A 12,446-nucleotide genomic window follows, 5' to 3' on the forward strand; every position below is an offset into this window, starting at 1 on the left:
ATTTTTAAAAATGAAAATTGTCTGACATTTATAATTACATATGTACCTAATGATATTGTAAAAAAGGGAAACAATAATGCATATAAAAACCATAAAATTCAGTGAAATCCCATCATCATACACCTACCACAATTTAATGATCATTCTTCTGCAGCATGAGCTAAATATATACACACAAGTAAATTGGTGTGAATTTATTAATATATACAAATATTTTTACTTATTTCTTATCTCTCTTTTTTGTTACTCTTTTTCATTTTCAACCCTTATTTACCTTTTCACTTTTTCCCCACTCTAAGTAATGGTCTTGCACATCCTTTTACATGCTCATGATAAACACGCACATGCACACACAAAAATTTCTTGAATTTATGCACACTCACACACTTGTACATGTATAGTTTTTGAGGCATTTTTGTAAGGATTATGTAATTTTACAGAAAATTGTCTGCATCCTTTCTTTAGCACTCCAACATATAGCCAGATGGAGTCTCGTGGCATATGTTAAGAAGTTTTGTCTTTACAACCAATGAAGAGTTCAATATTAAACTTGTAAAGTGAGAAGACCAAATTTGTATTTCAATAATTACCTGAGGTTGTAGAATACAGGGGAGCAAAAGTAGATACTGGAAGAACAATTAATAGTCAATGGAGTACTCCAAGCAAGAGATGACAATGTTTTAGATAGAAACAGCAGATACAATCAAGAGAGAGCTGTGAAAGAAATAAAATCTGTAGATTTTGGTGGAGGATTTGATAAAGAGAAGGAAATTGTTAATGATGACTCCTAAGTTTTTGGGTTGTGAAACTTTATTGACAGGGGTCAGAGCTCTGGCATAGTAAGTTAAGCTTCTGCCTGTGGCACTGGCATCCTATATGGGTGCTGGTTCAAGTCCCGGTTGCTCCACTTTTGATCCAGTTCCCTGCTAATGGCCTGGGAAAGCACTGGAAGATGGCTCAAATTCTTGGGATCCTGCACCCTCATGTGACACCCAGAAGACGCTCCTGACTCCTGGCTCTGGATCAACCTAGTTCCAGCCATTGCATCCATTTGGGGAGTGAACCAGTGGATGGAATATCTCTCTCCCTATCTCCCCCTCTCTTTGTAACTCTGACTCTCAAATAAATAAATAAATCTAAAAAAACCTCTATTGACAATGAAACTCTTTGCTGCATTGATATCACTTTCTTCCTACTTTCTCCCCCCAAAAACTTTGAAAAGTGATAATTTGAAGAGGAAGATATCAAATGTAGTTTGATAGCTTGGTTATAACAATAATAGCCCAGATGTGGGTAGAGCAGACTCACAGATAGCGTGATAAGTCCCTTAATCTGTTGCTTTTGGGCATTTGAAGAATCCACATGTACTTAAATGTTCACACTATGGACTTCTATTTCATTTCACCTTCTTTATCCTTGAGGGAAAGAGTGGATTTCTCTCTTCTCTATGCTGGTTTCTATTCCATTTCAGCTCTGGGTGATTTTTCCATGCCAGTCAAAATGATCTTGCTACTCAGATGGTATAAATTTTTGAAGAACAATATTGTAAAAATGTTAACTTAAAATTTTACACATTTAAGTATAAAACATTTATTTATTTAATAACGTGTACAGTATAGAAAATTATACAGAAGTAATAGAAATCAGTATAGTTACATCAATTCAGCATTCTAAATGATAGTTCCTTGAATTGTTCAGTGTAGTATCCTAGACTAAAAAATACCACTAACATTTGGGTTTTTTCTTCAGGTGTTCCTTTTTAGTTAAAAATTTTAAAGTATTTTTTAAAGAAAAACAAAATTCTGCAGGTAAAATGAAAATTTAGTATATAGGTACATTCTTTTCCTTCAGTGAATACAGTAATAATATCTCCAATTTCATTTAAATTTAGCTACATGAAAGAAGCTTGAGTACAAAAACTGATGGACTTGTACAAAAGCACCAATGATAAGAATTCCATTTTTATAATTCCTATTCCTATGAAAGCCTGAGTCAAAAAAGTGAGATTGCAATAAAATGTATCATGGAAACTGTCAAATGGTGAAAAGGAAGAAAAAAAGTGGATAGCATTTGTACTAGCCATTGAGAGATTAAAAGTTTAAAATTCCATCTATCACTTGGCAATACTGATAATTAGTGATAAGCAATGCACCCACGGTTACTAAATATTGTCCCCACCTCTATTGGCAACCCTCAAATATCCCTGTTTTCTCCTCAAATTGAAATATACAGGAATACAGACAGCATATAATAAGAACCTATAATATGGTAGATACTGATATCTTTTTTCTTTTTAGAAAGCTTTTATTTAATGAATACAAATTCCTTAGCAATAGCTTTAGGAATACAGCAGTTTGATTTTTTTTCATAATGAAAATATTCCAACATGCACAATATAAAAGAGGATAATGTAGTGTACCCTATTTACCCATTTTCCAAATTTAACATTTTCTAATTTAGTTTTATATGTTCCCACATATCTACTGTTTCTGTGTTAAAGCTGTTTTAAAGGGAGTACTACATAATGTAATTTCCACCTAAGAAATACCTAGTTGTGGTTAAAGTTGTTAATAAATTCTCTGATCTTATTAGATTAAACTTCTACTGAAGAGTATAATAGATCTGCATGTATGTGTGATGTAAAAATATTTCTAAAAACATGAAATATTACAGTTTATTTTATTTCAAAAAGAAGTTATTTTTGACCATTACTGAATGGGAAGACTATTTGGCATACAGAACTTTGTAACAGGTTTCAAAGATTTGATAAGTTGCTTAACTTTCACAGCCCTGAGTTAATTATGGTACTTTTTTGTTGCAACAACGTATGCCAAACCTAGGTTAATCAAAGCAACAGAGGAAATTTAGTTGAAGGATGTAGGGATATCTAATAGAATACACAAGCTTTGGGCACAGATTCAGGAATACAATACTCAAAGATTTGAGAGTCCTAATGGGGTTCTCATCTCTGAAGCTATCAGCTTAAGCTTCCTCTTCAATTGCCAAGAATGTTATTTTTCCCCTAAATGGTGGAAAACACAGCTGTTAACAATTTTATAATCTAGAGTTTATCAAACTCTAACAATACTTGGAGAGATATCAACTTCTGGAATAAACAGAAGTCAAGGGTGAAATGAAATAATTTAAGAATATGGAAAATAAATCACAGAGACAGAATGGGTAAAATGTAGTTCCCAGGAAGGCTCAGAGAGTATATATTGTGCAAAAACTTAAATACACACTCTCTGTGGGACTACATTGTTTATCTGTAAGATGAATTCTTTTAATTACATGATTGCTGCAGTACCATCTCGCTCCTCATATATATTTATTTTACATTCTTCAGATATGCCTGAAGGAAGTTTGTTACCTTGGAAGGGCAAGAGAAAATATAAATAAATAATAAAATGTCCTACAATATGAATTTTTCCAAAGTTCAAGGCTACAACGTGACATTTTTAAGCATATATTTTAAGGTGACAGGCCATTAATATGAAATTTTAATAAGGGAAGGAACCAAAAGCAGATGATTTCATTTTAGATTAAATACATCTTAGCTGTGTTGTCACACTGAGATTCCTCACCATAGAAATTATGACAAAGTAAATTAAACCAAAGAATAAGAAATTTCATGTAGGGTGAGAAGTATCATTATGTTCTTAAAATGGTATATATGAAATACATTAAATTTGTTCCATTATATAAATAAAATTTTTAAACAAGAAAACACTATGCATGAATTTCAAAAATCCATGTTAAAAATATAAAGAGTTTTTTTCTTATTACTGATGGCTAACATTTTGAAGTTCTAGGTTTCTTGTTTTTAAATTTATCTACTAAACTGTCTTTTGAGGTTAAATGTTCTTAACATAGCCTAAAAGCTTATGAGTTTCAGCTTGAAATTACAATAATCATTTTTGGAGGGAGAGGGTGAATATTTGGATATTTTATTTACTTATTATACATTGAATGTCAAGTCAATATGATGATCTCTGATCAACAAAATATATCTTCAATGTATGTAATATTTATCTTTATTTCATGTACTTTTAAATTTCAGTATGGGAATTTCAAACATATTTAAAAATAAAGGAAATATTATAATTATATTATAAAATAATAAGGAAAAATTATAATTATAATAAACATTATGCACCACTACTACAACTATAATGATAATCAATCCATGATATCTCCAGGCAGGTTAATTTTAAAACAAATCCCAGCATGTACCCCTAAGAGATAGATTCATTTCTTTATCTTAAAATAATATTGTTACTTCAAAAACATTTAAAATCTTTTTCTTTAGCTGATACTTTATACAGAACAATGAGGTTCCCCACAGTGTAGTCTTTCCCTGGGCTCTATCTGCCTCCCAGTAAGGCAGGCCCATATCCCTCTCCCTTTTCTATGGAGAGAGCACTATGCATTACGCTGAACAGTTGCCTTCAAAATGCAAGAAAGGGATTAGATTGCTGCTTCAGAGTGTGGAATAATTGGAATGTTAAACAAATTGGTTGCTATAACAACAAAAGAGGTAATTACAAATACAATTTTTTAGTTACAAACGTGATTCTAGCAGGAGTTAGCAAAAGCAAATAAAAACCCCATGATGCTCAGCTTTAAGGTATCTTTGGACAAGGTTTATTATTTTTTTCAGCTCAAGTGACCAAATTAAGATAGTAAGAGCTCAGACCATTTTTTTCAGCCCAACTCTGTGCCTTCACAACAGCTTATAGAATGGATCATGTGCCCCTTAATTTGAGGTGACCTCTTCGTTGCTTTCCTGCCTCATTCAAAGAAAGAAAATTATGTTTTTGCCACTAATTTAGCCATAGAAAATTCATCACACCACCCTTTGCTGGATCTGAAGTTGCTGTTTCTAGAAGTGCCAATTCATTGTGTTTTATATCAGTCAGTGCTGGAGAAATCTTGAATAGCCTATGCACAAAACTTCTAAAGTTTTATATTATCTAAAACTTTGCTTCTCTTGGCTTGGAGAGTCTAGCCAGCCCTCTGGCTGTTAGAGCTCTCTACAGTAAGGGCTGGAGGTATACTGGGTCTTTCCAAATTTCTTTCTGCACCCAAACTCCACTTTTGGTGAAGTTTCTGTGAGATCTCTTAGGTGTACAGCCTACAGCTTGCTGTCTTAATATGTAGTCTCCTTTGATGTGGTCTCTTAAAGGAAGGTTGTGAGAAAGAGAAACCAATAATTTAACTGTTTTGATACTGAATATTGGTAATAAGTCTTGTTTTGAAATGAAGAACCAGTACCTCCAAAAAAGAACATTTATTTTTAGTATTCATCAAATATCTTCTTATTGATTAAATTTCTCCACTGGTCTCATAAATGCTTTCTCTCAACTGAATGTTTGTGCCCCATCAGAGTCATGTTAAAACCCCAATGCTGAATTTAAAAGTAGGATCTTAATGGAGGTAATTACAGTATGAAGGTGGTGCCCTCATGATAGGATTAGTGTCTTTATAGGCACTAATAGTAAGTCCTCTCATGTTTCCCTATAAGAAACACAGAAGGGTTTGCTTCCTCTCTCTCTCTCTCTGCTAACTGTCATGTAAGGGCACAATGACAAAAAGATCATCTGTAAACCAAGAGTGGGCCCTTAGCAGATACCAGATGACCTCCTCCTCCTTTATTTGAAAAGAAATTAGAGAGAGATTTATTTTAAAAGGAGTTACAGAGAAAAAGAGAGAGAGAAAAAGAGAGTCTTCCATGTGATGGATTACTCCCCCAAATGGTTGCAATAGCCAGCGCTGGCCAAGCTGAAAGCAGGAGCTAGGAATGCCATTTGGGTCTCCCAAGTGCGTGGTAGGGTTCAAAGCACGTGGGCCATCTTGTGCTGCTTTCCAGGCGCATTGGCACTGAACTAGACTGGAAGTGAAGCAGCTGGGACTCCAACCCCATGCCCACGTGGGATACTGGCTTATCAGAGGTGGAGGCTTAACAAGCTGTGCCACAATGATAACCCCAAGACATCAGATCTGGTATCTTGATCTCGGACTTTTCAACCTTCATAACTTCAAGAAATAGTTGTTTCTTTTGTAAATTATTTAGTCGATGGCACCTTCATTATAGCAACCTGAACTCAAAATATTCTTGTGGTTGAATTACAAAAGAAAGAAGTATAGAGATTTAATTTGATTTGTTTTTATAAATTGGCCACACTTTTTTCTTAATAAATGCTTTTATATTGATATATAACAAAGAAATTAAACACTGAAAATGAGTACATTGCTATCGAATAAAAATGATGTTTTACAAACTAATTCATACATGTTAGTACTTATCATAAACAGAAAAAGAACATTATCAGCACCCCAATAGCTTTCCATTTGTTTTTTTTTTTTAAGGACTTATTTTATTTATTTGAAAGACAGAGTTACAGAGAGAGGCAGAAGCAGAGATAGAGGTCTTCAATCCTCTGGTTCACTCCCCAAATGACTGCAACAGCCACAGCTGAGCTGATCCAAAGCCAGGAACCAGGAGCTTCTGGGTCTCACACATAGGCGCAGGGACCCAAGGACTTGGACCATCTTCTACTGCTTCCTCAGGCCACAGCAGAGAGCTGGATTGGAAACGAAGCAGCCAGGACTCAAATTGGCACCCATATGGGATACCAGCACTGCAGGCCGGAGCTTTTACCCACTTGCACCACAGTGCTGGTTCCTCCATTTGCCTTATGCCAGTCATTACTGCTCTACTAAAAAAAAATCTTTATAACTTCTATATCCATAGATTTCTTTATCTGCTTTTTAAGTAAATATACAAGTTAAGTAAGGGTATAATCTTTTGTGTCCACCTTTTGTATTTCTAATATTTTGAGATTAATTCAACTTCACTTTGTTGTGGATTTTATTATGGGAGTCTCCCACAGTTTATTCACTCAGATTACTTTTAGTAATTTGGGTTGTTTCTAGTTGAGAGAATTAAAAATAATGTTATGAATATTTATTTATGTATATCCAGCATAATGTAATACAAGGGAGATTCTTTCCCATGCTTTGGAGTAGCTTCTGCTTTGTGAAATATGTGTGTACTTTTTTCTTCATTCTCTAGGGTGATCCTTTAGTTTATTTCTGTATTTTCCCTAGCATACCTGTTTCAATAATTGTTAATCTATAAATTTTACATATGGTAGTTAATTGTTCCAACTCTGTTCTTCTTCCTCAATCTTTATTTGACTGTTCTTGTCTAATTTAATATGAATTTGAGAGTCTTTTGTATCACATTTCCTGATAATGTTTTCATTGTAATTGCAATTAACATTTAGATCTATTATAAATATTTTGGGGCAGGTGTTGTGATGCAGTAGGTTGAGATACCACTTGCAGCACCTGCCTCTCATATCAGAGTTTCAGTTTCAGTTCCGGCTACTCTGCTTCCAAACCATCTTCCTGCTAATGCACCTGGGAAGATAGCAAATGATAGCCCAAGTGCTTGGACCCTGGTCACCTGTTTGGGAGACCCAGATGGAGCTCTGGCTCCTGGCTTCTGTGTAGCCCAGACTTAACTGTTGGAAACATTTGGAGAGTGAGCCAATGAGTGAAAGATCTCTCTCCCTCTTTCTCTCTCTCTCTCCCTCTGCCACCCCATCACTCTGTCGTTCAGATAAATAAAAATAATTTCTCAAAACAATTGAAATTATTGGGACAATTATTTACCCCACTTTGTCAACATGTAAACATGTTCTTAAATATTATATACATAGTTACAAAAATTGTTTGGCATTTGTATTTTTTTGTTTTCCACTTTTAGTGAGGTATAATTGGTAAATAAAATTGCATTTATTTAAAGTATATGAGTGTGCTTCAAAAAGTTTGTGGAAAATTGAATTAGTTTCAAATCCAAGCATTTTTTTTATAAAATATATTTCCCACAAACTTTTTTTAAGCACTCTAGTATAACATGATTTGGTATTTGTATTTATTGTAAAATGGTTATCATGGTTAAATTAATGACCAGATGCATCATCACAATGTTACTATTTTGTTGAGTGCACCATGTACAAATTATTTTGTACAAATATTTGGGCTCCTTTTTTCCCCAAAATGTGGAAAACACATTTACACCTAAATAAAAAACAACATACACATGTAGCTTGAGTTAGAAAGAGGACTCTGCAGGAATAGATAGGAGCACTACTAAGATTCCTGGTTGTCTTAAATCCCAGGTCTACAGAAAATGTTTTATCATAAAAGCTCAGCTAGTCATATTGTACTCATCAGAGCAGTGGGTGACAAGGATCAATCTCCTGAGTCGTGATCAGGAGTGTGGAATTGAAATTTCTTTAAAGTGGAACACATGCACTGGGACAATTTGATCTACCTTTTGCAGACTGTAGAAAGAGAACTTTGTTAACAGAGATCACTAACGTATTGCCTGGGAATCAGTAAGTGCTGAGGCATTGAAGCTCACTGCTTTTTTCAACCTTTTGTATGTCTCGCTGGTCTTATTGCATTGGGTATAACCTTTAGTTTAATATTACACAGAATGGGGATGGCGGATATCCTTATATCTAGAGAAAGTTTCCAAATTAAGAATAAGATTTTCAGTAGGATTTTCAGATGTCCTTTAGCAGATTAAGGATTTTTAAAGGTCATGAATGGTTGTGGAATTTATCAAATCCTATAAAAATTAATTGTGACAAATTGTTTATAATATTTGTATATTGTCAAATTTTATTCAAGACAATTTCCTTAATCTTTTCACTTAAATTCATAAGAGATTCTCATTTTGTTTTTAAATATATTTAAATATCTTTGCCATATATGTGGACATCCATTTTGTGAGGCACATGCAAACAGTTTTGTGAGTATGTTCCTTTTTACTTCCTTAAAGAATTTGGATAAAAATGTAGTTTTTAAAAGATTTCACTCATGAAGCCACAGGGAAAGTTTTCTCTTGTAAGCATTCACATTACAGTCAATAATTTATTAATAAAAGCAAATATTCAGACTTTATAATATTTCTTATGCAGATTTGATTAATCATGTTATCCAGAGAATTTGTCAAATTCAATCAAATTTCACTTTTTATTTGCATATATTTGTTTTGAATATTACTATCATTTTAATATATATATGCTAATTATTTCAATGTTACTATTTCATTTCTTTTTTTTATTTTATTTTTATTTTTTATTTTTGACAGGCAGAGTGGACAGTGAGAGAGAGAGACAGAGAGAAAGGTCTTCCTTTGCCGTTGGTTCACCCTCCAATGGTCGCCGTGGCCGGCGCACTGCGCTGATCCGAAGCCAGGAGCCAGGTGCTTCTCCTGGTCTCCCATGGGGTGCAGGGCCCAAGGACCTGGGCCATCCTCCACTGCACTCCCGGGCCATAGCAGAGAGCTGGCCTGGAAGAGGGGCAACCAGGACAGAATGCGGTGACCCGATCGGGACTAGAACCCAGTGTGACGACGCCGCAAGGCGGAGGACTAGCCTAGTGAGCCGCGGCGCTGGCCTGCTATTTCATTTCTAAAATTGGTATTTTATGACTTTTTCATTTTATATATTATATTCTTAGGGATTTGAAAAGTTTTTAAATTTTTTAAAGGCAAACTTCACTTTGTTAATTTTTCTCTTATATATTCAATTTTAATTTCAATTAATTTTGCTCTCATCTGTGCTAAATTTATGTATTTTTGGCCTTTTTTTAAACTATATTTTTAATAGTTTTTTTTTTTGACAGATAGAGTTAGACAATGATAGAGAGAGAAAGAGAAAAAGGTCTTCCATTGGTTCACCCCCCAAATGGCTCAACAGCCGGAGCTATGCCGATCCGAAGCTAGGAGCCAGGTGCTTCCTCCTGGTCTCCCATGAGGGTGCAGGGCCCAAGCACTTGGGCCATCCTCCACTTCCTTCCCTGGCCATAGCAGAGAGCTGGACTGGAAGAGGAGCAACTGGGACAGAATCTGGGACCCATATGGGATACCAAGGCACAGGCGGAGGATTAGCCAAGTGAGCCAGCTCTGCTGTGGCCTGGGAAGGCAGTGGAGGATGGCCCAAGTGCTTGGGCCCTGCAACCGCATGGGAGAGCAGGAGCAAGCACCTGACTCCTGGGTTTGGATCGGTGTAGCTCCAACCGTAGCGTCCATTTGAGGAGTGAAACAACAGAAGGCAGACCTTTCTCTCTGTCTCTCTCTCTCACTGTCTAACTCTATCTGTCAAATTAAAAAAAAAAACTATTAAAAAAAGAATATAGTTTAAAAAAAGACCAAAAATACGTAAATGCACAGATGAGAGCAAAATTAATTGAAATCAAAATTGAATATATAAGAGAAAAATGAACAAAGTGAAGTTTGCCTTTAAAATTTTTCTCCATCTGTTTCTGTACCAGTACCATTGTGTTTTGTGTGTTTGTTTGTTTTTGACAGGCAGAGTAGGCAGTGAGAGAGAGAGAGACAGAGAGAAAGGTCTTCTTTTTCCGTTGGTTCACCACCCAATGGCCACTGCGGCCAGCGCGCTGCGCCAATCCAAAGCCAGGAGCCAGGTGCTTCTCCTGGTCTCCCATGCGGGTACAGAGCCCAAGGACTTAGACCATCCTCCACTGCACTCCCGGGCCACAGCAGAGAGCTGGACTGGAAGAGGAACAACCAAGGCAGAATCTGGTGCACCAACCGGGACTAGAACCCGGGGATTTAGGTGGAGGATTAGCCTATTGAGCCGCGGTGCCAGCCACTGTGCTGTTTTGATAACACCTGCCCTGTAGTATGTCCTGAAATCTGGTATTGTGATGCCTCCAGCTTTGTTTTTGTTGTACAAGATTGCTTTAGCTATTCGAGGTCACTTGTATCTCCATATGAATTTCAGCATCATTTTTTCCAGATCTGAGAAGAATGTCTTTGGTATTTTGATTTGTATCGCATTGAATCTAAAAATTGCCTTTGGGAAAATGGACATTTTGATAATATTGATACTTCCAATCCATGAGCATGGAAGATTTTTCCATTTTTTGGTATCCTCTTCTATTTCTTAAAGATTTTATAATTCTCATTGTAGAGACCTTTAACGTCCTTGGTTAAGTTTATTTGATTGTTTTTGTAGCTATTGTGAATGGGATTGATCTTAGAAGTTCTTCCTCAGCCGTGGCATTGCCTGTGTATACAAAGGCTGTTGATTTTTATGCATTAATTTTATATCCTGCTACTTTGCCAAACTCTTCTATGAGTTCCTATAGTCTCTTAGTAGAGTTATTTGGATCCCCTAAATAAAGAATCATGTCGTCTGCAAAGAGGGATAGTTTGAGTTCTTCCTTCCCAATTTGTATTCCTTTAATTTCTTTTTCTTGCCTGATGGCTCTGGCTAAGACTTCCAGAACTATATTGAATAACAGTGGTGAGAGTGGGCATCCCTGTCTGGTACCAGATCTCAGCGGAAATGCTTCCAACTTTTCCCCATTCAATAGGATGCTGGCTGTGGGTTTTTCATATATTGCTTTGATTGCATTGAGGAATGTTCCTTCCATACCCAGTTTGCTTAGAGTTTTCATCATGAAAGGGTGTTGTATTTTATTAAATGCTTTCTCTGCATCTATTGAGATAATCTTATGGTTTTTCTTCTGCAGTCTGTTAATGTGGTGTATCACATTGGTTGATTTGCGAACATTACACCATCCCTGCATACCAGGGATAAATCCCACTTGGTCTGGGTGGATGATCTTTCTGATGTGTTGTTGCATTCTATTGGCCAGAATTTTACTGAGGATTTTTGCATCTATGTTCATCAGAGATATTGATCTGTAATTCTCTTTCAATGTTGCATCTTTTTCCGGCTTAGGAATTAAGGTGATGCTGGCTTCATAGAAAGAATTTGGGAGGATTCCCTCTTTTTCGATTGTTTTGAATAGTTTGAGAAAAATTGGAGTTAGTTTTTCTTTAAATGTCTGGTAGAATTCAGCAGTGAATCCACCAGGATAGAAACACCAGAAATCAATCCAAACATCTACAGCCAACTTATATTTGATCAAGGATCCAAAACCAATCCCTGGAGTAAGGACAGTCTATTCAATAAATGGCGCTGGGAAAATTGGATTTCCACGTGCAGAAGCATGAAGCAAGACCCCTACCTTTCACCTTACACAAAAATCCACTCAACATGGATTAAAGACTTAAATCTATGACTCAACACCATCAAATTATTAGAGAACATTGGAGAAACCCTGCAAGGTATAGGCACAGGCAAAGACTTCTTGGAAAAGACCCCGGAATCACAGGCAGTCAAAGCCAAAATTAACATTTGGGATTGCATCAAATTGAGAAGTTTTTGTACTGCAAAAGAAATAGTCAGGAAAGTGAAGAGGCAACGAACGGAATGGGAAAAAAATATTTGCAAACTGTGCAACAGATAAAGGATTGATAACCAGAATCTACAAAGAGATCAAGAAACTCCATAATAACAAAACAAACAACCCACTTAGGAGATGGGCCAAGA

The sequence above is a fragment of the Lepus europaeus genome, chromosome 5 (genome assembly GCF_033115175.1).
Source record: "Lepus europaeus isolate LE1 chromosome 5, mLepTim1.pri, whole genome shotgun sequence".
NCBI classification, from domain to species: domain Eukaryota; kingdom Metazoa; phylum Chordata; class Mammalia; order Lagomorpha; family Leporidae; genus Lepus; species Lepus europaeus.